Consider the following 24,732-nt stretch of genomic DNA (forward strand, 5'->3'; position numbering starts at 1 on the left):
GCCACACAAAGACTTCAAGAGATTTCAAAATTTCTTATTGAGGACTTATAAAGTATCTGCTGAAGAAATCTACTAAAATCACTGAGATTTACAGAAGTTTACATCCTCAATGCTCATCACAATTTGTAAGGTCTGCACAGAAGAGGAACACTGTCATTCACAAAGCGCTTGTCTCCAAAACTTCCATTTGGGAGTCTAGTGCCAATTATCTTGATCTTCAGGAGTCCAGTGCAGTGCCAATTCTCTTGGTCTTCAGGAGCCGTCTCTGTGGGTTCTTCTCTTTTCCTTCCCAGTTTCGCCACAGTTTGCCCTCAACTGCCGCTCTTAACTCCCATTTGCAATGTTCCATTCATACATTACACTTGGCATGAAGGTCTTACATGAGAAGATGGTGCACACGTATCAGAAGTAAGTTCCACTGAAATCTACAAGCTTTGAAATATGGCTCGGATTGGTCAAGGTTGGTATAAATGCTGAGAGAGCAAGACATTGTCTAAGGGCATTTCTAGGTATGAGAACCAGTGTGGCATAGTGTGTTAGACTGTGACTCTGCAGACCAGGGTTCGATTCCCAGCTCAACCATGAGACCCACTGGGGGACCTTGGGCAAGTCAAATGCTCTCAGCCTCAGGGGAAGGCAGTGGCAAACCCCTGAATAAATCTTGCCAAGAAAACCCTCTGATAGGGTCACCATACTTTGGAAACAGCTTGAAGGCACCAACAACAATTTCTAGGTAAGGCTTTCATCATACAATAATTCATAGCACTTTTATGGGAGATTCAGGCAGCTTTGTCTTTCTATTTCTGACGTTCCTGTGTTTTCTTGCTGCTTTTCCTTTCCACAGAAACTCTATACAAGAGACGGAATAATTTGCACAACTGATTTGTGCTAGGTGCTGATCTATCTGAAAGCCTCCTTAACCACCATGTTCAACACACCACTGCAATGGACAAATATGCACACCCACCAAGATGCTAGACTCTAGTTCAGTGGAAATGCTACTCAGATTTGCTAATCTTCTTCAACATCAGGTGAAAAGGTAAACTTTCATATGTTCCTAATTATTGGGGAGGGGGCACTTTTGAGGGGATAAAATGGGACACTTTTATGTCGCCCATCAAAATTCGAAGGACAGGAAATCTACTTTAAAACAGGACTCCAGCTAAGTCACATTATGCCGCAAAATGAAAAGGGGAAGAATGAGTTGAGGATTCTTGTCTTCACAAATTTTGACAGTACTCACATATGGTAGGAGTGGGGAGATGTATGATGACAGCTAAGATCATAAGTCTACATGTGAGACAAGTCACATGTGCCACTGACAGGAAAAGTGTGAGCCTTCCCCTTTTCTTCTGTCAACTAAGAATCATCTGAGACAGGGAAATTCCCATCCCAGGGCTCACTTCTTGCAGAAGACTAACTATTCTATAGTTTCAACTATGTGTTTTTAACTTACATTTTAATATTAATAATATTTAATTAATTATTAACATTTGTAATCAGTGTTTTTGTTCTGTCTTTTTAAATTATTGTAAGCTGCCTTGACTCCCATTCTGGGAGAAAGGCAGGATATAAATCCCTTAAATAAAATAAAAATATTCCTTCCCTCTTTCTTCTCCACTGATAAATGCTTGGTTACAGCAAAAGTACATTTTATTTTTACCATACCAACCTAGAGATGCCAAGGTTAAATTTAGAGAGCAAGAGAAATATCTTTATGAATGGTACAGAAGGAAAACCTCTGTTTTTCTCTTTTAAAAGCAATAATAGTATTGGCTTATAAAAGGCTCGCTGATGCAGTATCTGATTTCCACACAGCCTGATGCTACAGAACCTTCACACTAGCCGAGTGAATTATTCTTAGCACTAGGGAACAACTAGTCCATGGGAGAGTGGCTAGGGAAATGATGTTGTTTGGCAACCAAATAATAGTTGGTCTGTTTTTAAAAATGGGGATTGATTTATATTTTTTAGCAGTTGTGCATAAATGCTTTAGTGAAGACTACATGAAGCTGGAATTCTCTTTGATTGCTCTAGATCTCTTTCTCCCTCTTTCTTTCTTGTTTCTCAGCTTTGGTTCCTCTTTGATATCATTGCTTAATGTGGCATATTGACATATGGTGACCCTATGAATGAGAAACCTCCAACAAAAGCCCTGGTTATCAACAACCCTGCTTAGGGCTTGGAAACTCAGGGCCGTGACTTCTTGAGTTAATCCACCTGAATTCAGCACTCCTCTTTTCACAAGTGTGGCATATGCATCACTTGAATTATATTACAGAAAAATAGGCATAGCATATTGATAATAAATGTGCTAGTTTATGCTTAAGAAATTGTAATATAATAATATAAGTTTTAAATACATAAGTAGCAATGACATACAATATTTGTAAGGGTTTTTTTAATACAAAAAAACCTCCACAAGCTATTTAATTAAAAACCAAAATGGGGGGAGGGGTGGGGTCTAAACTGGCAGATTTACTATTGTTCTTTATTTATTTAAATAAAATGAATTTATTTATTATTGTATTTATGAAAAGGATATAGTCGAATATAAAGCAGGGGAAATAAAACACTGCACTTTTTCTGTGCTGGCATTTGACAATCCTTGCTTCTGTACTTTCTTTTTCTTTTCTTTTCTTTCTTTCTTTTGTTCTTTCTTCTTTCATTCATTCTTAATATGTCACCTTTCTCTTTATAATAGTGACCTGGCATACATTCATCAATTTGGTCAAGCTTTTTTATTACATTGGTAAAGTTATAAGGAAAAGAGTCTAATTTCTGTGTACCTGGCTGCTTTTAAAGGCAGAGACCAATTTTGTTTTGTTTTTAAATATTGATGTCTCTTTTGAAAGGACAAAATTGGACCATTCCCCTATGACTCTTTATTCAGAACTACGTAAGAACTACGTCTTATACCCACTGTCCCAGAAATGAATTCCATTGAATTTATGGGAATATAATTGTGAGCAGATTATTCTATTTTAAAAAGTGGCTTTTACCCGCCAAGACCACTACACGCTTTTACAAATAATATTTTTTAAAACTACTACGTTTGTAGTAATATATGTAGGGTTTTTAAAAAAAATGAGTATTTTTTTTTAAAAAAATAAAGCATGTGAGACCTAGGGTTGTCAGGATGAAAACTGGGGAAAGCTCCTGTACCTTGAATGGTTGTATAGCAATGGAATTTCAGCAGAAGCTGCTTGTGGTTGCATGACAAACAACAAAACCTGTTGAAATCCCCTCTTCTTCTACACAGCAATTAGAAAGTAAATGAGCCCTCTCCAATTTTCTTTCATTCTGGTAAACATAGACCCTAGTGGGAGGATTTTTATTTTGTTTGATTTTTCAAGAAAGAAAGACGCCATACATCCCTATCCCTCAATTTGTGAATCGATTATGTTTTCTTTTATTTTTGAAATTAATTATTAGGTAAAACACCCTAACCCTCCTCTTGAGCTGAAACTAACCAACAGAGGCTGTAGTTCTGTACAAGCTTGTTGTTGTGTGCCTTCAAGTAATTCCTGATTTGTGGTGACCCTAAGGCTACTCTATTACATTTCTTGGCAAGAAGGGTTTGCTTTGGCTCTCTCTAAGGCGAGTTGCAGCCCAGCAGTCAAACCACTACACCATGCTGGCACTGTGAGTAAGTCCCACTGAGATCAGTAGAACTCCCCCCTGAGTAAACATGCTTCTGTGTCATGTCTTTTTAGATTGTTAGCCCGAGGGCAGGGAACCGTCTAATTAAAAAGATTGTATGTACAGTGCTGTGTAAATTTACAGTGCTTCATAAATAAAGGTTAATAATAATAATAATAATAATAATAGAATTGCACTGTATGTAAATAGGAATCTTGTACCATCTTTGAGACTACCTGAGAGAAAGAAATTGTAGCACAAGCTTTCATAGACTTGGTCTACCCAAAGGGTGCTCAACAATGGCTCCTTTTCATCCTGGAGAGAAGTGACCAGTGGGGTCCCACAGGGCTCTGTCCTGGGCCCAGTGCTTCAACATCTTTATCAATGACTTGGATGACAGAATTGGGGGCATACTTATCACATCTGCAGATGACACCAAATTAGGAGGGGTAGCTAATACTCCAGAGGACAGGATCAAAATTCAAAATGACCTGAATAAACTAGAAAGTTGGCCCAAAGCTAACAAAATGAAATTGGACACAGAGAAATTTAAGGTACAGCACTTAGGGTGGAAAAATGAAATGCACAGATATAGAATGGGGGACATCTGGCTGAACAAGACTATGTGTGAAAGGGGTCTGGGAGTCCAAGTAGACCACAAGTTGAACATGAATCAACAGTGCAATGCGGCAGCTAACAAGGCCAATGCGATTTTAGGCTGCATCAATAAAAGTATAGTGTCTAGATCAAGGGAAGTAATAGTGCCACTATATTCTGCTTTGGTCAGGCCCCACCTGGAATACTGTGTCCAGTTCTGGGCACCACAATCCAAAAAAGATGTTGAGAAACTGGAGCGTTTCCAAAGGAGGGCGACCAAAATGGTGCAGGGTCTGGAAACCATGCCCTATGAGGAATGAATTAGGGAGCTGGGGATGTTTAGCCTGGAGAAGAGAAGGTTAAGAGGTGATATGATAGCCCTGTTTAAATATTTGAAGGGATGTCATATTGAGGAGGGAGCAAGCTTGTTTTCTGCTGCTCCAGAGAATAGGACCCAGAGCAATGGATGCATGCTACAATGGATGCAATGGAACATTGGATGCAAGTTCCAGGAAAAGAGATTCTACCTCAACATTAGTAGGAACTTCCTAACAGTGGAATACACTTCCTTGGAATGTAATGGAGTCTCCCTCCTTGGAGGTCTTTAAGCAGAGGCTGGATGGCCATCTGTCAGGGATGCTTTGACTGAGAGTTCCTGCGTGGTAGAATGGAGTTGTACTGGATGGCCCTTGGGGTCTCTTCCAACTCTATGATTCTATGATTCTACTTTCAGTCCATGCCATGCAGCTGAGGAAGTAGACTGAGGGGTGTATCGACATTACAGAAATAAAGCAGTTTGACATTACTTTAACTGCCATGACTCATCCTACAGTATCCTGGGATCTGTAGATTGGCAAGGCACCAAACCTCTCTGACAGACCAAATACCTCACCAAACTACAAATCCCAAGATTCCACACGATGGAGCGAACATGTTAACATGGTGTCAGATTGCTTTATTTCTGCAAGGTGGAAGAAAAGTAAGTGCAAGCTTATGCTACAACCTCTTTCACAATATCAGTCTCATAGGTGCTACAATGCCCCTTTGCATACTGATATCCCAGACTAACATAGCTATGTCTCTCAGGTCTACTGTTTGTTGTTGTGTGCCTTCAAGTCCTAAAGCAAGTCTATCACGGGGTTTTCTTAGTAAGTTTCTTCAGAGGAGGTTTTTCCTGAACATATCCTGTTTCAACCTTCTGTCGAGGAAGAATTCCAAAAGGTCCTCCATTTTGAGCATGACTAGGAAGGCTATTGAGTAACACCACATTTGCTGTTGCCCTTTGAGAAATTTGTCTACTTGGTAGCCTGTCCTTGCTGCAAGCAAATAAGGGGGCAGGATGGATCCTTCCAAAGTTCTTTTCTCCTAAGAGGACCAGCAGACAAGACTTGCACCTAGAGCTTCGGGCATGTTTCTTGGAAGGGAAAAGAACAGCAAATGTTTTCAGGCAGCAGGCTGCTTGACTTTCAAGAAACTTTCAGGGTTTGTTCTTTCCTGTTGCAGTTGTCCAGGTGTTTGTGGATCTCAGTGGCTTTCCCTGTGCCTCCTGACCTGAGAGTTGTTGGCATGATCCAGGAGGTCAGGGTTTCCAAGCAGCATTTTGGGCCCAGGCTGTTTTGCTGTCCCTGCTGATTTTACTGGCTGACCCAGTCTGCAGTGTCCCAGATGTTGCTTCTCTTGCCCTTTGGAGTGAGGACCCCTGGGGAGAGGAGGAGGAGAGGGGCTTTAGGACCCGGCGGAGAGGCAAGCAGGCAGGCAGGCAGGTCCACCTGTGCTGCTCCCTGGAGGAGGAGGAGGAGGAGGAGGGTCCCAGGTGAGGCCTGGGCCAGGAGGGAGGGAGGGAGGGAGGGAGGGAGGAGGCAGGTGAGGCTGGGCGCCTGAGGCCCCTCCTCCCTGCTCCTTGGCTCCTCCTCCTCCTCCTCCTCCCAGGCGCTGGCTGGCTGGCTGGCTGCCTCCCTCCCGGAGCCCTCTCTCTGCCCTGGGTCGCTCTCTTAGTCACTCCAGGCTCCGGGGGAGAGGTGAGTGAGTGAGTTGTTGCTGGTGCCTGAAGTCTTTCTCCTCTGGAGCCCTCCAAGGGACTGAGGATGATGGCTTTGGCTTCCCCTCCTCTGCCTGGAGGCAGGAGACCTTTCTTCCCTGGGAGGGATGGGGAAGCTGGGCTGGAAAGCAGAGGGAGGCGCTGCCTCTGGAAGGAGCGAGGAGGGGGCTTGCAAGGGGCTCCACTAGGGGCAAGGACTGATGCTCAGATGTGCTTGTGTCTTGGAGGGATTTGGGAGCATCTTGCAGACTGAGGACTGGAGCCTCCTTCCTCAGATGTATGGGCTGGAACTTGGAGGGAGTTTGGAGGAGCACCTGGGAGGCTAAAGGAAGACCTCAGGAAGGTAGACCTTTGGTAGACTGGAGCCTAGATCCTCAGATGCATGGGGCAGATTTTTGAGGAGCACCTTGGAGTCTAAGGGAGAACTGTAGGAGCAGGAGCTTTGGTAGACTTGAGCCTACTTCTCAGATGTATTTGGTGGATCTTGGAGGGATTTTGTTGCACCTTGGAGAATAAAGGGAGAACTCTGGAAACAGCAGCTTTGGTAGACTTCAGCCAACTTCCTCAGATGCATGGGGTGGAGCTTGGGAGGGGGGATCCTCTGGACCCCCATCCACCCCATGCATCTGAGGAAGTAGGCTCAAATCTACCAGAGCACCAGCGGCCAAATTTCCTTCTTTCAGTTAGTCCCCAAGGTAGGACAAAATCCCTTGGCACACTGATTTCCCAGACCAACATTCTTCCTGGAGATGAGATTCATCCCAAGACCCCTGTGGGGAAGGTCTTACTTGTGATGCTGTGTCCATTCAGCCATACTGCTAAGAGACCACTAAGCCATAAGCTGTGACCACTAAACCATACTTCTGGAGTTGTGTGTGTTCTCCCCCCCCCCCCCCAAATGTGGGTCTAGGAGCGTTTTTGGGGTGGTGAATTGGTCACCTCTTGCTGTCTCCAGTAACTACTACTACTAGAAATGCTGCGGTGTTCATGGTTTGGTTACAAGGAGAGCCAGTGTGGTTCAAGTGTTAGACTAGGAGCCTAGAGACCAGGGTTCAGTTTCCCACTCAGACATGAATCCTACTGAGTGACCTTGGGCAAGTCACACTCTCTCAGCCTCAGGGGAAGGCAATGGCAAACCTCCTCTGAACAAATCTTGCCAAGTAAACTCCATGATAGGATACCAAGGTTCACCTTCGGGTCGCCATAAATCAAAACAACTTGAAGGCACAGAACAACAACAGCAACAACACAAGGGCTTGTAGATTCCATGAGCTCCCCCTTCCTATAACTGAAACACTGTCTAGAAAGCCCCAGCATTCACTTTTTTGATCTCTTTGCTAGTGGCAAATACAGCTTGAGTCTTTATCTGGATATCTGAAGTATTCCAAAATGGTCTACATGGGAGGCTGATGGTTCAGTGTAGACAATCTTTGCTTCATGCGCAAAATTAGTAAAAGATGTTATGTGTCTGGTTATCTTTAGGCTGCGTGTATGAGGTGTATACAAAACATAAAATAATTTCATGTTTCAACTTGGGTCCCATTTTCAAGATATAGTGGGCCTTGGTATCCACTGGAGTTTGGTTCAAGGACCCCAAGTGAACATCAAAATCCATAAATGCTCAAGTCCCATTATAAACAATGTTATAGTAAAATGGTGTCCCTTATATAAAATGGCAAAATCAAGGTTTGCTTTTGGGAATGTGTATGTTTCTGACTATTTTCAAATTGAAGGATGGTTGACCCATTGATAAAGAATCCGTGTTGATGGACGACCAGCTGTATCTCATGATGTAGATGCAAATATTCCAGAATCCAAAACACTTCTGGTCACAAGCATTTCAGATAAGGGAGACTCAGCCTGTATTTTCACCTTTTCTGTCACTGAGCCTGTCTGTCATTTTCCCATTCTTTTTGGCCTACTCTCTTAAAATATAAACAGAATATAAAACTGAGATGATGGTGCCATGAGAGTGCCCCACCTTAGATTAACCCACTTTTAGCTAAAGACAAGTTAGGGTATAGTGCCATTGACCTGAAGGCACTCTGGATCAAGTGGGCAGGTAAGTTGCTTTAGTTACTAGAGTTGGTGATCTTATAGCGAGAGGGGGGTATACACTCTTGAATGTCAGTGTGTTCATTCATTTCAGAATGTGGCAAGCCACCCTTGCCATATGAAGTTAAAGGCTTTCATGACCAGCATCCACATTTTTTGTGGGTTTTTTGGGCTATGTTGCCATGTTCTAGAGAAGTTTGTTTCTGATGTTTCGCCAGCATCTGTGGATGGCATCTTCAGAGAATGCCCTTGTCTTGTTTAAGGGCACTTTTGCCCCATACTCTTACTGTGATGGCCCCATGACCATCAACCCACTTTTGACTGGTTAACAGGTTTAGCAACTTTTGAAATGGTACCAAACCTTGCTTGTCCAGAATGGGAGTAAAACTGCATGTACACCACAAAAGTCAATGTCTGTTGAGATACAGAGAGGGATCTGTGTAGCAATTGGCCTGTTGTGCATTAGCATCATGCACAATGCAACCAAATAGCAATAGCAAAAGAACATCTGTTGAATTATTCCTTGGACCCCAGCAAGTTAAAATCAAGTACAGTAACAGGACTTGCATAAAGGTAATAAATTGTTAAAATAAATAAAATTAGTTAATGAATAATCTGTCAAAAAACACACAATATTGCTAACCTAGGAAACTTGTAATGCAGTGTTATTAACTGGAGTTACAAACTTCAAACTTTATGTCAGAAAGATTCCTCATATTTTTGGCCAAATAACATGTTGTTGTTGTTGTTGTTGTTGTTGTGTACCTTCAAGTAGTTTTCAACTTATGGTGGCCCTATCATACATACTAGGTGCCTTTAAAGTGCTTGACGGTTTAGATTCTGTTGTGTGGTTTTATTTTACTACATAAACTTTGGGCTGGCTTACCAACTGATGTCTGTTTCAAATTGTATCACTCTCTAGTCTTTGTTTTTTAATTGGGCAATTGCAGTTTCCATGTGTTGTAATAAATGGAGGTTAGGATTAATTAATTACATGTAACAACATTAGATATATATTTGGACAATAGTAGTGAACTGTGTGTACGTGTTTATGTGTGTTCATAATGCTTGTTGACTTGCCGTGATCCCATCAATTTCATAAGATTTTCTTAGGCAAGGAGGTGGTTTGCCATTGCCTTCGTGGAGTAACTGGTATTCATTGATGGTCTCCCATCCAAGTACTAACCTGGGATGAATCTGCTTAGCTTCCATGATCAAGTGGGATCTGGTGCCCTTAGGATATTTAGGGCTGAATGGGTACTCTTGCCCCCTACCCACCATATCCCAAACCTGAAAGGCCTCCCTTCATCACTGACCACTCTGGTCTTATGTGAAGCTCAACTCGTGTAGTTTTCAAATCTTTCAGTTCAACAAAGACATTTACATAGGCATAATTGCTCCAAAACTCTGGAATGACCTGCTGGAGGGGATCCATCATATTACCACCTTGGCTGCTTTTAAGAAAGCCATTAAGACGAATCTCTTCTGGCAGGCCTTCTCACCAGAGCCAACGTGAGCTCTATATCCATCCTTCTCCCTATCCCTGACTACATAAGAAACTAACCCTAACTCTGGTTCATCTGTTGTACTTGACCTGTATTGTATTATATTATTTGTATGTTCCATAACTTGAAGGTTATTTTTACGAGGTTTTAATGTTGTAAATTTATATGCTCTGTATGTATTTTATCTGCTGTGATCCCATCTCGATCCATTGGAAGAGGTGGGAAATAGAAATAATAAATTATTAATTATATTAATTATAAACCCTGTGGCATGAGGTGAGACTTGATTCTAAGGGACAGCACAGGATGATGCTTTTAATTGTGGTGGATGTTGTTACTTTTGCTTTATGATTTATGATCAGATTGTGACAAATCTGAACAACTTACCTGGGACCCACTGGTGAATCACAGTATACTAGAACAGAGGTGATGAGAGCCAAAAATGATCCCACCAAATTCTGAATAAGATGAGGTTAAAAGGTTGCCCTCTATTCTCACTTATAAAGGAAGGAGAGATTATTTGAGGAAACAGAAATCCCACACTTTCCTTTGTGTCTGTCTGATATTTGTGTGTTGTGCTTTGTGTGTCTGTAGTCATATGCATAGAGTATTTACTTTCCATAATTGGGGAGCTCTTACTACTAGATGAATCTAGCGTTGGTATGGACCCTGAACACTTATTTATTACATTGATTAATTAAATATATATTCCATCTTTCTCCCAAGGAGGTTCATTTTGTTGTTGTTGTTGTTGTTGTGTGTGCCTTCAAGTCATTTCTGACTCATGGCAACCCAAAGCTGAATCTGTTACGGGTTTTCCTTGGCCAGATTGTACAGGTGGGCTTTTCTTCCCTTCCTCTGATGCTGAGAGAGTGTGACTTGGCGAAGGTCATCCAGTGGGTTTCCATGGCTGAGCGACATTTCAAACCCTGGTCTCCAGAGTTATAGTCCAACACTCTAACCACTATGCCATGGACACAATTATAGGCACCACCTGCCTGCCCTGTACTGTCTGAGATAGGTGTTGTTCTCATTTAGTGGTGAGGGGACAATGAGGCCTTCCACTAAATGAGAACAACACCTATCTCAGACAGTACAGGGCAGGCAGGTGGTGCCTATAATTGTGTTTGAAATGTCGCTCAGCCATGGAAACCCACTGGATGACCTTCGCCAAGTCACACTCTCTCAGCATCAGAGGAAGGGAAGAAAAGCCCACCTGTACATTTGAATGTAATGTAAGTCCCATTACATTTAAAGGAGTATACTTCTAAGTTGACATGTGCAGGATTTCATGTTCATTAGATGAATTCAGCAATTTGCTGCAGGGCTATGATTGCCAGCTCTTTTCTCCCAATATTCCTGTGCTTTTAATGGTGGACAGAAATTTAACCGGTGAAGTTTTTCTGGCTGGTAGTGATGTGGTGCAGTGGGAAGCTTCATCTGGTGAAAAGTCTGATTCATGGGCAATTATCAAACACACAAGAGTCCTAACTAATGAATTAGCTATCCCATCTACACTGGGAATGGGTGTTCTAATTAGTATTTATACTTCTAATTTAAAATGTCTTGTAGCTAAAAGAGAGCATTAAAGGAAAAGGTTGTTAGAGAAACTCAAATGGGGCTCCTCATTTGTTAAGATTGTTTGATTCACCATGCAGATATTTCAGGAAGTTCCTCCTGAATTATTCTGCTTTAATACTTAGTTTTTAAATGTAAGCATTTGGGAAAGGCCCACAAGGTGAACTAGATTGAGAAGGATTTTAATTTATCACAAGTTTTTCCAGAATGGATGGGGAGGAACTTACATAATGAATAGAAGGGATGATATACTGGTACATAGCATAGGAAATTTAGGAGCACATTAGATCTTGGAAAATATATTAGTATTACTATTTTTGCAGTATAGTTTGCAGAATTGTGTTGTTTGGGAGATTCTGGATGACATATTACCCCCACCCCAAGCAGAAACATTTTCATATTCTACTGAAAGTTTCATTTTTATCTTATTGTTTAATTGTGTTTAAACCTTTATATTTTATAGATTTTAAATAATGTTTCATTGTAAGCTGCTTTGATTTCCAATCTGGGGGAAAATCAGGATAGAAATAATAATGATAATAATAATGATAATAGCATCATCATCATCAGTCTGGTGGTGCTTTTGGGGACGGACACACAGGCTCCTGTTCAGCTGATGGCACAGGAAGGTACCCAGCACAGAAGGGCTAAGCTACTACATCTTGGAGCTGTGCCCACAAACACTGAAACAGTGGAAGGGGCAGCATAAAAAATTGAGAGTTTAAAACTGCCTGGCTGCATTCCTCATGGTTAGGTGGGACCTGTCAGTCAGTGGCAGAATACATACTTCTTGCTTTGCAGAAACTCCATGCTTGAGTTCCCCACAACTCCACACAGGGCAAGGAAGGAAGCTGGAGTGCTGCTGCCAGTCTGTGTTGACAACAGTATTGTGCTATGAAGTAAAAGTCTGACTTTATATTTGCAGCTGGCACAAGTAACAAAACAGCAAGGTGTTTCCCTCAGCATGTGTGTTCTAAAGATCCCCAGATTTCCTCAGTGATCAGGTTGATTTTTCATGGCAAGACTGAATTTTGTTTTAGTTGCATAGTAATAAGAGTGTATTTGACCCACACATATTTGCGGAGGGAGCCCTGATGAGGCCATGCTCTTTTTCCAGATGTCCAGAAGGTAGAAGTTTAACACTTTCTAACAAACTGAGGGTTAAGCTTCATAGTAGGAAACCAGTCTGTGTGGAAAAGTTAGCATCTGCTACCTGCTTAAAGATAAGAGCTTTCCATCGATACAGAGTTAGCTGATGCAAGACTAAACTTGTTAGGGTGTTCTACCTTTTTCATATTGGCGAATGGTTTGCAACTCAGTGGGGAGGGTGGCAGGAATACCAAAGAGTCTTTGAAAATGTCAGTATCATCAGGATTTGTACCTTAAAATCTCAGCCCTTTCTCTCTCTCTCTATACACACACACACTTATACACACACAATCAATCAATGAGCTAATTAATCTTTATTGCAGTCTCTGACTACCACTATAGAAAAAAATTACACTTCCGAATGGGGAAGGGTGATAGCTTGTACACAAACCTTGCTAAATAGCATTTGCAAACTGCTCAAAATTCAGCAGCACTAGAAGTACTGTAATTAATGGATTTACATCAGAAAAGAGGAAGGGCCCAGAAAAAGAAACTGAACAACCTGGCCGGTTAACTAAAATAGAATCAATAAAGATTTTCCTCTGTACGTAGTTTTTTACAAAAACAACAACATTGTAGTACAGGGGTAGGCAACCTGCGGCCCGCGGGCCGGATGCGGCCCGGTGAGGCCTTGGGACCGGCCCCAGCCCAGTCCTGCCACCGATTGCCGCCAGGGCCTTTGGGGGGCAATTGTCTATAGAAGCCTCAGAAACATGCATTTATATTGACATTTTTTTAAAAATCAGTAAAAAATTTTGCGTGTCCTCCATTTTTTTTAAAAAAAAGTGTCTTCCATTTGAAAATTTTGTCCTACATTTGCCCTGGTTTATTTATATATTTACTTTTTTTTAATTGTTTATTTATTTATTTATTTTTGGCTTCGGCCCCCCAGTTGTCTGAGGGACAGCAACCTGGCCCAGGGCTCGAAAAGGTTGCCTACCCCTGTTCTAGTATGAACTGTAGGAGATAAAGTCCTAATTGTCATATACCAGGGAGTGGGAATCCTTGTCTCTTCAAATGTTTCAGAATGCAACTCCCGTAATACCTTACCATTGGTGGTATTGGAGTCATGGAAGTTGTAGGGCTAATAGTTTCCTGTTTGTGTCACAAACACATTTTATAAAAATCATAGGAGCAGAGATAGGATCCTAGAGTTTGAAGAGACAACAGGAGGCATCCAGTTCAACCCCCTGCCATACAGGAATACACAAGCAAAGCACTCCTGACAGATGACCATCCAACCTCCAAAGAAGGAGATTCTATCACTCTCTGAGGCAGCGTGTTTCACTTTCTAACAGCCCAATGATAGAGGAAGGGATCTCTGTAGACTGGCCTACCATGGTGGTACCCACTGTAGGGCAGGGGTAGACAACTGCAACATTACTATTATTAAAGTTTGTTTATATAGCACCGTAAGTTTACACAGCACTTTGCATAGTCATCAACCAAAATACAGATAAAATCTGCCTGCAGCATACAGTCTGAAATCTAAAATCAAAATGTAAGGCTTGGGGAGGCAATTTTCTGCCCCAGGGTGCTATATGGTCCCTATGGACTGTCAAAAATAACAGGCCAGAAAATAAAACCAGAAGTGCTGGGTTGCAAGATGAGGGCAGAACTTGGTTTGAACAGTGACTGGGGTTGTTCAACACCTGTGGAAGAATTTGCTGCCTTTCCTTTTAGTACATTTAAACTCTGACCATGCCTTTTGGCGTGGAAGCAAAACTGCTGTTCTGGGGAAGGCCTGGGCTACTAATACAGTCTGTCATATTTTGCAAAGCATTTTTAACACTTATGTAAATGTAAACCTGTAATTTTATCATCTTTTAATGATAGCTTGCTTTGAAGTCTTTTATCAAGGTGGAATAATGTGGGTTTAAAATTACAGTACCTGGCAATGAGAGCTGCAGGAAACTGAATCTGGGCCAAAATTTAGTCCTAAAAATGATTTTGATCAGTATCAGCCCAGATTCTGGAAAGCTCACTAAAATCATTACACTCATGGTGTAGAACACCACTCCAGATCTCCAGAATTAAAGGACTTTTTTGAAGGGGTGTCGGTCTGACCCTAGGAGCACCCAATTGTTAGTTCCTTCTGGGATTTAAGTATTCAAGAACTTTCCTTTTTCTGAAGATATCAAAAGTAAAGGACTCTAAACTAGGCCTACTAGGTCTTTCTGAAAAAAAGGCAATAACAGTCTTGCAGTATTTTTGCATTGTAGTAAATCAATTGATAATAGGTGAAGGATGGAAAGATGAAAAAATTATTTACTATGCGTAAAAAGAGGGCCAGTGTGCTGTAATGGTTTGAGCATTGGCCTAGGACTCTGGAGACCAGGGTTCAATTTCCTGCTTGACGTTGTAAACATACTGGGTAACTTTGGGTGAGTCATACATTCTCAGCCCCAAAAAATCCTGTGATAGGTTTGGAAATTACTTGAAGGCACACAACAACAACAGCAATGGTATAAAATATATAGTTTATAGCTGTTATGGAAAAATTGCCCCATAATACCTTATTGAGTAAAAGGAAAGTTTAACCAGATGCATTTTATTTAAATTGGTATCCATTCATTCATCGTGTTAATGATGAAAACACAGATACTAATTTTTCAGATAAGTATAGGGTAGAATGGCAAAAATAAATGCAGTTTGAAAGAGGAGTTCTAATTTGGATAAATTGGACTGTTCAATCTTATCAACTCTATTACTATAATGTTCTATTTTATGTTATAGTGGGAAATCTGGACAAGAATTAATTTTACGCTATTCTTTTCACTTTTTGTAGAATTAATTGCAGATGAGGGAAAGATAATAGGGGAAAGGATTACTGTTTTGCTTGATGTTGTGCTTTACAATTTAATAAAGTGTTTAAAAATTAAAAGGGAAGATCAAAGGTGAGTGGTTTTGTTCTGGTCTCAAAAACAGTTACATTCATTAATCCTGCCTGCACAGTTTAAGCAGAGCTTCTCACTTGTGCACTGATCTCAGGATACTGAGTGGAAGATTTCTGTAAGCCAGTGTGATGGATTCAATGGCTTTTACCAAAGATTTCCCACTCTCAAGGACAGGCAATTACATTTTTCCCACTGTTCCAGGGACTGACACTGTATCTGTGCCCATTAGGCATCAGTCCTAACACTCCCATTTTGAATAGCACTTCTAGATGATTTTGAGGCACATCCCATGGAGTGCACCATTTTCCTATCATAGCAACCAATTTGTTATGCCTGTGTTTCATCAGTGGTGCAGGATGTTGTGAAAAATAGACCAGAACATTTTCCTGCCTGTTGTAGGATAGACCCAGCATGGCATAGTGATTTGAGTGTTGGACTATGACTTTGGAGACCAGGGTTCAATTCCCAGCTTGGGGATGAAACCCTCTGAGGGACCTTGAGCAAGTCACACTCTCTCAGCCCTAGGGGAAGGCAATGGCAAACTTCCTCTGAACAAATCTTGCCAAGAAAACCCCATGGGAGGCTCGTCATGAATCGGAAACAATTTGAATCACACAGCAACAAAAGGATAGGGCAAGATGACTACAAAAGCTAATGGGTTTCGGCAGTGCAATCTTCATCCCTTGGCAACAGGACAGTGTCTTCCACTAGGAATGGAAAGAAAATTTGAAAATATTAAGAAAATGGTTTTAAAAACTGTTTTACTAGTGTCAAGAAACTCTGGTGAAAAGAATCCTGGGGTGACAAGTCTTTGGAATTTGTGACTTACTCTGCCTCTGAGCGAACTACAAATCCTGGAATTCCACTGAATGCAGATATGGCAGTTAAAGTGAAATCATAGTACAGTACTACATTTGTGTAGTGTGAAAGGGGCCTTTGTCTACAGTTACTAGTTTTATTGAAGATGCTAAGAAAATAGTTTGTTTGCTGTACATATTGGTGCAGAGAGCCAGAGTGGTATAGTAGTTTGAGTGGTGGAGATTAGGGTTCAGTTCGGCACTCATCCATGGAAACCCACTGGGTAACCTTTGGTGAGTCACACTCTCTCAGCCCCAGAAAACCCCATGATATTGTTGCCTTAGGACAACATAAACTGGAAACCACCTCAAGGCACACAATAATAACAAGGAGTAGACTGTGTTTCTAGTGCTGTCCTATTCATACTTGTTAAAAATAAGTTCCATTCAGTGGCGAGTGGTGGTTTCCATCTCATTGGGGTGGTGAATCTGGTCCCAGCTGTTGTCAGATTTTTAAAGGAACTACCCAAGATACTAAATTTAAATTTAAAAGGTACTGAACCCTTTTCTCTCCAGATTAGAATAGGATTAGCAATTTGGGTTATTTTAAAGTTCAAATGACAACCTGAAGCAGATCACCACCCACTAAGATGGGAGCCTCCTTTGAGAGCACCTTTGCTGCAAGTCAGAGCAGATTCAGCATCTGACTGACATGAAAATCACCAGTCTCCAATGGTCCCATGATCTTCAGTAGATATTAGGTCTGTGTACATTATGATTAGAATTGCAGTCTGCGACTTGATTCTGGAGGCCCTTGGTTCAAATGTATAGGACACGTGTCACAAAATCAGTGGCTCCCCTGTAAAATGGGGGCATTTACATCAGCTTCCGTATGGTTCTTGTGCGGAAACAACAGTTTAGATGACATCACATATTCTCTCTCTTTCTGTCTCTCTGGCTCATCTACACTTCTGAAATAATCCAGGTTGACATCACTTTAACTGCCATGACTCAATGCTATGGAATTCAGGGATTGTAGTTTTGTGAGACATTTACCCTTCTCTGTCAGAGAGCTCTGTTGCCACAACAAACTACAATTCCTAGAATTTAATAACATTGAGCCATGGCAGTTAAAGTGGTGGCAATCTGGATTATTTCTGCAGTGCAGATGCAGCCTCTGTTGTGTATGGGATTTCCCCAAAGGAGAATACTGTACATTGGCTCCAGATGAAGTCCTGTGTAAGATATGAAACTAAAGAAAAAAATTCTGCTAAGAATATTAGTATTTGTACTAGACATTTATCCGTTGTCTCTGTCAGCAGCCTGACCTTAAAAAAATGAAGCTGGTGGAGTTTTGTTCAGGTTTCCCCCCCAACTTTCTTCCCTTTGAATTTCCCTTTAGGGAAATTGCTCTTTGAGCTTCAGTTTCTTCTTTAAAACAGGAGGGACCAGTGTTCTGAGACTCAGAAGTGTTACAAAAGGCAAGGCCAGGCATAGGTTATAAAGTATTTTGCTCATTGAAGTATTATGTTTAAAAATGACTAATTCTGGTGTTTTTGTCAACTTTTCAATTTAATTTTTTGAAGAATAAAATTGAGTGGCAAAGATTTCAGGTTTCATTTGAGAAGGCTATAGAATAAGGACTAGACTGCATGCAGCATATAGGTTAGCTTTCCCCATCACTGCTGAAAGAAAAATGAACTTGCAGAGGCTTGATCTTTATGAAAAAGGATCAGGCAAACCTGAGTGATTGTAGGATCAGAGACTCTACTTGGTGTACCTTATCTCATAGAGTTGTCATAAGGATAAAATGGGAATGGAAGAGACCAGGTATGTTCCTCTAGAGTCAGTATGGTGTAGTGGTTTGAGTGTTAGACTGCGACTCTAGAGATCAGGGTTCGATTCGGCACTTGAGCGCAAAAACCCACAGGTTGACCTTGGGTGAACCACATTCTCTCAATTGAAGTTGGCTTGGGAGGATGGGAGTTGCAATCCAAAGCATCTGGAGGGCATCCAGTTGCTGAAAATTATGGGTTTGAAGGACAATGGATATGGATATTAATAGAGACCTCCTTGATGTTGTAGGAAGTATGTACACCTCTGATTCACAGTGCTACCATTCTTGTAGACAGTATAGCTTAGAGAAAGAGAGCCATTTTGCTTTGTTTTCCTTTCTTTGTCACTACCGATAACGACTTTGAAATCCCAGTTATCCTGGAATGTTGGCACATTATTTTAAGTCCTTTGTGTTGCCTGCAGCAAAAGGATTACAAGTGTATCTTGATTGCTCAAAAAGATAATCTGAATTAACAGTAACTGTGGTTTATATCTCACAACTATGATATGAAACGTCATTGCAAAAGTGTAACTGCAACCTTCAGTTTTGGCTGGCTTTCCACTGGGTACATAGAGGGTTTTCTTGGGGAATTTTTTGCTGAGTTAAAGTTCAAACTAGGATGCAGTAGCACAATGCGGGCTCCTGTAGTTCTCAGATTTCATGGTTTAAGGGCAAATGAGCCTTTACCTTCATGCTTGAAAGAAAACTGATGAATGTGCCAACTGTTGTGTGTCTCTTCTCTCCTTGAGCTTTACCCACTATTCCCAGGATGTTTTTTTTTTTTTTTAGCTTGATGCTTTCCTGGTGGATTAAAAAAACAACAACTAATGAGTTTCAAATTGAGGCGTGGTGTGCCATTGACCACCCTTCCTTTCCATTTTCCCAATTTACCATTCTTCCATCTATTTTGTATGCCACATATTAGGAGATGTACACAGCTATAGTAGAAGCCCCATAATCCAGCAGTGAAGGACTGTTCTGGGCTTAATCTAAATCGCACATGGTGTCTAGTATTGGCTTTATTGTCAATTCTCATTACAGCATTGCAGGGAACTTGCATTGGCGCTCCTTCCTATTACTGTATATAGTGTACTCATGTATAAGTCTAGAAATTTTAGTCAAAAATTGACTACAAAAAGCTGGATCGACGTATCTATGGGTCAGTGTAAGTCCTGCACTTTAATTCCTATAAAAAAGGAAACCATCCCCTGGTGAAAGGCAAGAGCATAATCTGTCCTGGAAGCACTGACCCCCTTCTATTCTCTCATCCATTCAGCCTTTAGTGTGATCACAAACAGTGATACCTGCTAGAATTTTGTATGTTCCTGAGCATTGTTTTCCTTTGCTTCATTCTTTAAATCCATTTTTACACGCCACTACGTTTTACCCTTGACTTATCCATTGGTCAGATCCAAATCCGTCATTTTGGCCCCAAAATTTTCCCTCGACTTATAGTCAAGGAGTTCCAGCAGGTTATGGTTGCAAGATATTGGTGAGAGAGGTGATAAAGAGTAAGGTTATACGTTGTTGCTTCTTTAATTTTTTGCATGAAAGAAAGATGGTTCTTGTCGGGTAAGAATACAAGGGTTATTTCACATTCTTATTTCTGTTTTTTGGGTGTGTGGAAAAAATACTTTCCAATGTTTTTCTCTGATTACTTGCTCATAGGCAGATGATCACTTGCAGATAAGCAAACATTTTCTGCACAGAAGCAGTTTTCTGCAAAAAAGTGTTGTTTTCCAAGAAAAAGAATTCAAAATGAAAAGGGGGGGGGGGGGGGACTTAATGGCACACCATTTTCTACATATGTCAAAGCACTCCTCATCAAGAATGAGAGAATTTGTGAGTATTTTTTGCATCACCAAAAAAGAAGTTGGACATTTTCAGTAGTGGCCAGACATTCATTTGTACAAAAAAAAAAAAAACCTTCAGCTGCATCCCTTCCTGGTGATGTCAGGTCTGGCCACTGTAACATATGCTTTGATTACTTTCTGTTTGGATTACTGTAATGCTTTCTATGTGGGGGCTGCCTTTGGACCTAGTTTGCCAAAACAGTTTCACTGCCTTCTGGACAGTTTATGGACACAATTCAAAGTGCCCTAAACAGCTTAGGTCCAGTCTATCAGGAAGGCTGCTATCTCCCCATATAAACTTGCTCAGGTTTTATGATCTTTGAACCTCCTTTCCAAGGGAAGTTCAGGTAGTCCCCTCTTTCATTGGCAGACCTTCTTGGTAAATAAGGCCTTCAGTTTTAACTGGTTGGAGCAGAAGCATGTTCAGTGGGCATGCTGTATTTTGTAATATGTGTTGAATGTTATTTTTAATTGTTTAAAATTAATTTTTAAATTGGATTGGCTGTTTATTTGTTATGTATGTGTTATATATTTCTTTTAGCTGCTTTCTTTTAGTTTTTGTGTAAACCACTTTGGGTCTCTTCCTTGGGGGAAAGATGGGATATATAGTCATCCCTCCACATTTGTGGGGATTAGGGGCACAGGACCCCCGCAAAAGTGGGGAAACCTTGAATATCATTAGCCACCACCACCCCAACTATATTTAACACACACATGCACAAAGTAGAATCCATGGTTTCAATCCACCTTGGATGCCTTTGAGGCAACAGAGTTCCTTCACAAAGCAGAAGCGGGTGGCTGGCGGGGCTTGCCACCACCTCTGCTGCTGCCCTATGCCATTTTTAATAGGGACTTACAAGCCTTGCAGTATGTTTGCAGTCTTGCAAGAGTTGAGCAAGACTGCAAACATGAGGCAAGACTTATAAGTCCCTATGAAAAGTAGTGCAGGACAGCAGCAGAAAAAGTGGAAGATGATCTGTGAATAATCAAATCCACAAAAGTTAAACCTAGGAATGTGGAGGGCCGACTGATTTAAAAAATAAATATCCCCTGTGTGGTTTGCTTTTGTCGGTTGATTGATTGGGTTTGTTTTTTATAGTCATGATTTCTGCTATGCAAAGGGATCTTGCAGCACCTTTGAAACTAACTGGAAGATAGAAGTGTCAGGGATGATGGGAGTTGTAGCTCTTCACCTCTGGCTCTAACTCACCACCTTGTTATGCACCAGCGCTGACCAGTTTTGGCCAGTGGTTAAAGCTTTGCTCTAAAGCAGCAGAGTTTCAGAGAATAGGCTGAAGACCCTTGACAAATTCTCCAAGCCTTCTCACTCTTCTTCCACAGAAGTCTTCACACTTCTCCAGGATCCTGCTGGCTCTTGTATCTTCACTCAAGACACCAGACAACTCAGTAGTCTTATATAAAAGATCTACTTTATTCTACTATATACAAATACTAATGCCCTCACAAATCACAATCTCTCCAAACTACTCACACAACTATCCAACAACTACCCACAAAATACATTGGGAATCATAGCAATTATTATAGCCATTGTAAAACACCACCCACTTAGCCAGTTTCCACCCAGTGGGTGTGTACATCCATTTTGATTGGTTCTCATAGTTCAACCCATAATTAATGATTTCATCATCTCACCTTGTACAAATGTACACTTAATGATTCTCAGGTGCTTTCAATTATACACTCTACATTTCTGTCCTTGGCATTTAGGACTGCTAAATTACATTAGCTTTAACACCTGTGCGGCTTCTTAATTGCTTTTGCTTAGTCATAGTGACTCTCACATACATGTTTTATTTCTATCACTGTATAGCCCATGTTGCATTTTCCTTAACAAGAAGTTGGTAGCATGAGCTTTCGTAGACTTGAGCCTACTCCCTCATGTGCATTTGGTTTCTACTAGGCACCAGTGACTTATTGACCTAAATCCTGTGGTTAATCCTGGCTAGTTTAGACCCACTCAGTTACTGGGATTTACCTCTCTGTTGACTCACCATTCAACAATTGATTGGATAGATCTGCACTTTTTGGAACAAACCTTCAAGATGTAGTCATTGTCTCTTTGTTTTGGTAACCAGGGCACAGAACAATTTACAGTTTATTCAAAAGCAAGGGGAAAAGTTTCCAGCAGGACATCTTCTTATCTTACTTGAGGTAAAGAGTTTTTGTGTATTGTGTGCAAGTGTGTGTGTGTTTTACAAAATGCAAAGTAACACAGAATTCTAAACAGTGTGCAGCCTTTATTGGTGCAGATGCATATCGGTGATTATTTCTCTCCATGTCAAATGGGTTACACATAGCTTAAATCTGATGTGGGTTCTATGTGCTTATCTTAGTATGATTTATTTTCTGTACTTCCCATGAATTGGCTAGCTAATGCATTTGAAACAGTGCTTCAATACTGCAGTGATTATTATTCACTCTATTCTCTGTTCTTTTTAGTGAGTATTTCTGATATTGAGGATCTGACCAAGCTCTTTCATATTCGATAAGAATTGTTTTGGTCTGCATCTAGTCATTTACGTCTGGATAGCTGTCATGACATGATGGTTTGAGTATTGGACGATAACTCTAGAAACCAGGGTTCAATTCCCCAATCAGCCATGAAACCCATTGGTTGACCTTGGGCAAGTTACATGCTCTCGTCCTCTGAGGAGAGAAATAGCAAGCCTCCTCTGAACAAATCCTGCCAAGAAAACCCCATGATAGGGTTTGCCATAAGTCAGAAATTACTTGAAGGCACACAACCAACAACAACAACAACCTGTATCTTCAGATACAGATATTCAGTATTTATTAATGGATATCTGTATCTTCAGGTGCAGACCTTCAATATTTATCCATTTACCTTGGCTTATCATTGAGATGCAGCTTCATAGGATTTCACCATGTATATAATCTTTCTTGCTTTTAATTGATTTTATCACTTTGATATGGGAGAAGTCAGTTGTTTGGGGGGTGTGCATTGTATTTTGTGTCCATGTTGGCTGGGAGATTGTGGCCGCAAAAGGAATTTTCCCGTAAGTTGACCTTTTATGTGAGGTTGAAAGACAAAAGCCTTGTTGGCAGAGGGCATACTTTGCTCATTGGCAAGTAGGGGTGTAAATATTTTACTGTTTGATTCTGACAAGCCAGGATGAATAATTTCCACAGTTTTCTCCCTGCTGCAGAGAAAATGAATATATATACAGTACAGTCGACCTTTCTTATACACTGATTTTTTATACACGGATTCAAGCATCCACAGTTTGAAAATGTTTTTAAAAAAGTATAAATTTCAAATATCAAACCTTGATTTTCCATTTTTTATAAGGGACACATTTTGCTATGTCATTATATTTAATGGAACTTGAGCATCCACGGATTTTGTTATCCACGGGGGAACTTGGAACCAAACCCCAGCGTATAACAAGGTCCACTGTATTTCTGTGCAGTTCTCACCTAATATCTGCACATCTCATTATTCTGCACAGGAATCCATATCTTGCACCACGAAATGCTTGCACAGAAAACAGCAGCCCTGCACAGCAGAATTATGTGTCAGGTGTGTGTGTGTGTGTGTTCAAGATTGCTATGTTTTCCAGAGCACTGGGAATTTAAAAAAAAACCTTGGGTTTTTTTTTTGTTTTGTTTTATTTTGTTTAAACTGTGTTGTTGTTGTTGTTGTTTGCATGAATGTTTTGATTCTAACTCATACCCACATTTCTTGCACTTGGTACTACAGGTGCACTTTTTTGCTCTCGGTTTTTATCTCATGAAAAGGGAGCCAGACTCACGTGTCTTTTCTTCTACTCATCTCACTGTATTGATTCATCTCACTCAGATGAAGACCACAACCAGCAAGGATGTGGAATAATACCAGAGGAATTCCCTTGTAATAGGCAAACTGGGAATTTCCCTACCCAGGGGGATTTTCCAATTGCTGGCTCTGGGAATTATATTGACAAGTTGATAAGCTATATATAGGACTACAAGACTATTCCAATATAGGACTAAGTCAGAAAATTAAGTAGGAAATTAGACTTCAGATGTTATAGCCACTAGCTTAAATAATAATTGTTCTTTTTTAAAAGGTGATCTTTCAAAACAAGTTGTTTTGGTTGAACTTATGATGGAAGGATTTGTTTCTGAATGACATTTCTTTGCACTATAAAACAAGGTGATTAAGAAGCAATTGCCATGATACTGGTCTAACAGTGAATATCTGCCAATAAATGTTAAAATGCTTAAATTAAAACAGACAATTTTGTTCTAATAAGAAGGTTGGAGAAATGGTAATAATAGCCAGATAGAGGAGGAAGAATAAGAAGCATCAATATCATCATCATAATACTATTTTTTAAAAAATCAGGAGGGGCTTGTTTGTGTTTTTTGGACATTTGGTTAATACTAAGGTTTTGCAAAAGATTTTTGTTATGCAAGATAGTTGTTTTCTACATAAAAAGCAGCACTCTTGCAGAACAAAACACAAATGGATATCTGGAAACAGTGTGTATTATACAAAGCCTCACTGTTCTCTCACCCAAAAAAGTATACTATACTTCTCTGCAAAATTATTTCCTGGAAAACTTTTGGGATATGTGACTACTGAGTGAAAACTCCACCAAATTCTCACCATTGTTTCTTTCTGATTGAATTTTCAGTCAGGAAACAAAAAAAGGCAAATATTCTTTCCATCTATAATAAACAATCTCAGGCTCATCCCTTGGCATCTCCACTTAAAAGGATTGTGTAAAGATGAAGTTTAGTAAAAGACAAGAGAA

General features: G+C 40.5%; 1 protein-coding gene across 2 annotated transcripts in view; it reads left to right on the top strand.

Annotated features, from left to right (window-relative positions):
• Nucleotides 1-375: 375 nt before the first annotated feature.
• The window catches only part of GALNT6 (polypeptide N-acetylgalactosaminyltransferase 6), an 82,096-nt gene continuing 57,739 nt past the window's right edge, over nucleotides 376-24,732 (top strand). The window contains exons 1-2 of one of the 2 annotated variants that reach the window (XM_089480532.1): nucleotides 376-408; nucleotides 845-1,039. The gene's annotated coding sequence lies outside the window, so the exon portion shown is untranslated. Of the gene's footprint in view, nucleotides 409-844; nucleotides 1,040-22,063; nucleotides 22,124-24,732 lie in introns of those variants that run through there. The other variant, XM_089480542.1, reaches the window with a different exon arrangement.

The sequence above is a fragment of the Sceloporus occidentalis genome, unplaced genomic scaffold (genome assembly GCF_023333645.1).
Source record: "Sceloporus occidentalis isolate IW3139 unplaced genomic scaffold, rSceOcc1.0.p SCAF_1, whole genome shotgun sequence".
Classification (NCBI taxonomy): domain Eukaryota; kingdom Metazoa; phylum Chordata; class Lepidosauria; order Squamata; family Phrynosomatidae; genus Sceloporus; species Sceloporus occidentalis.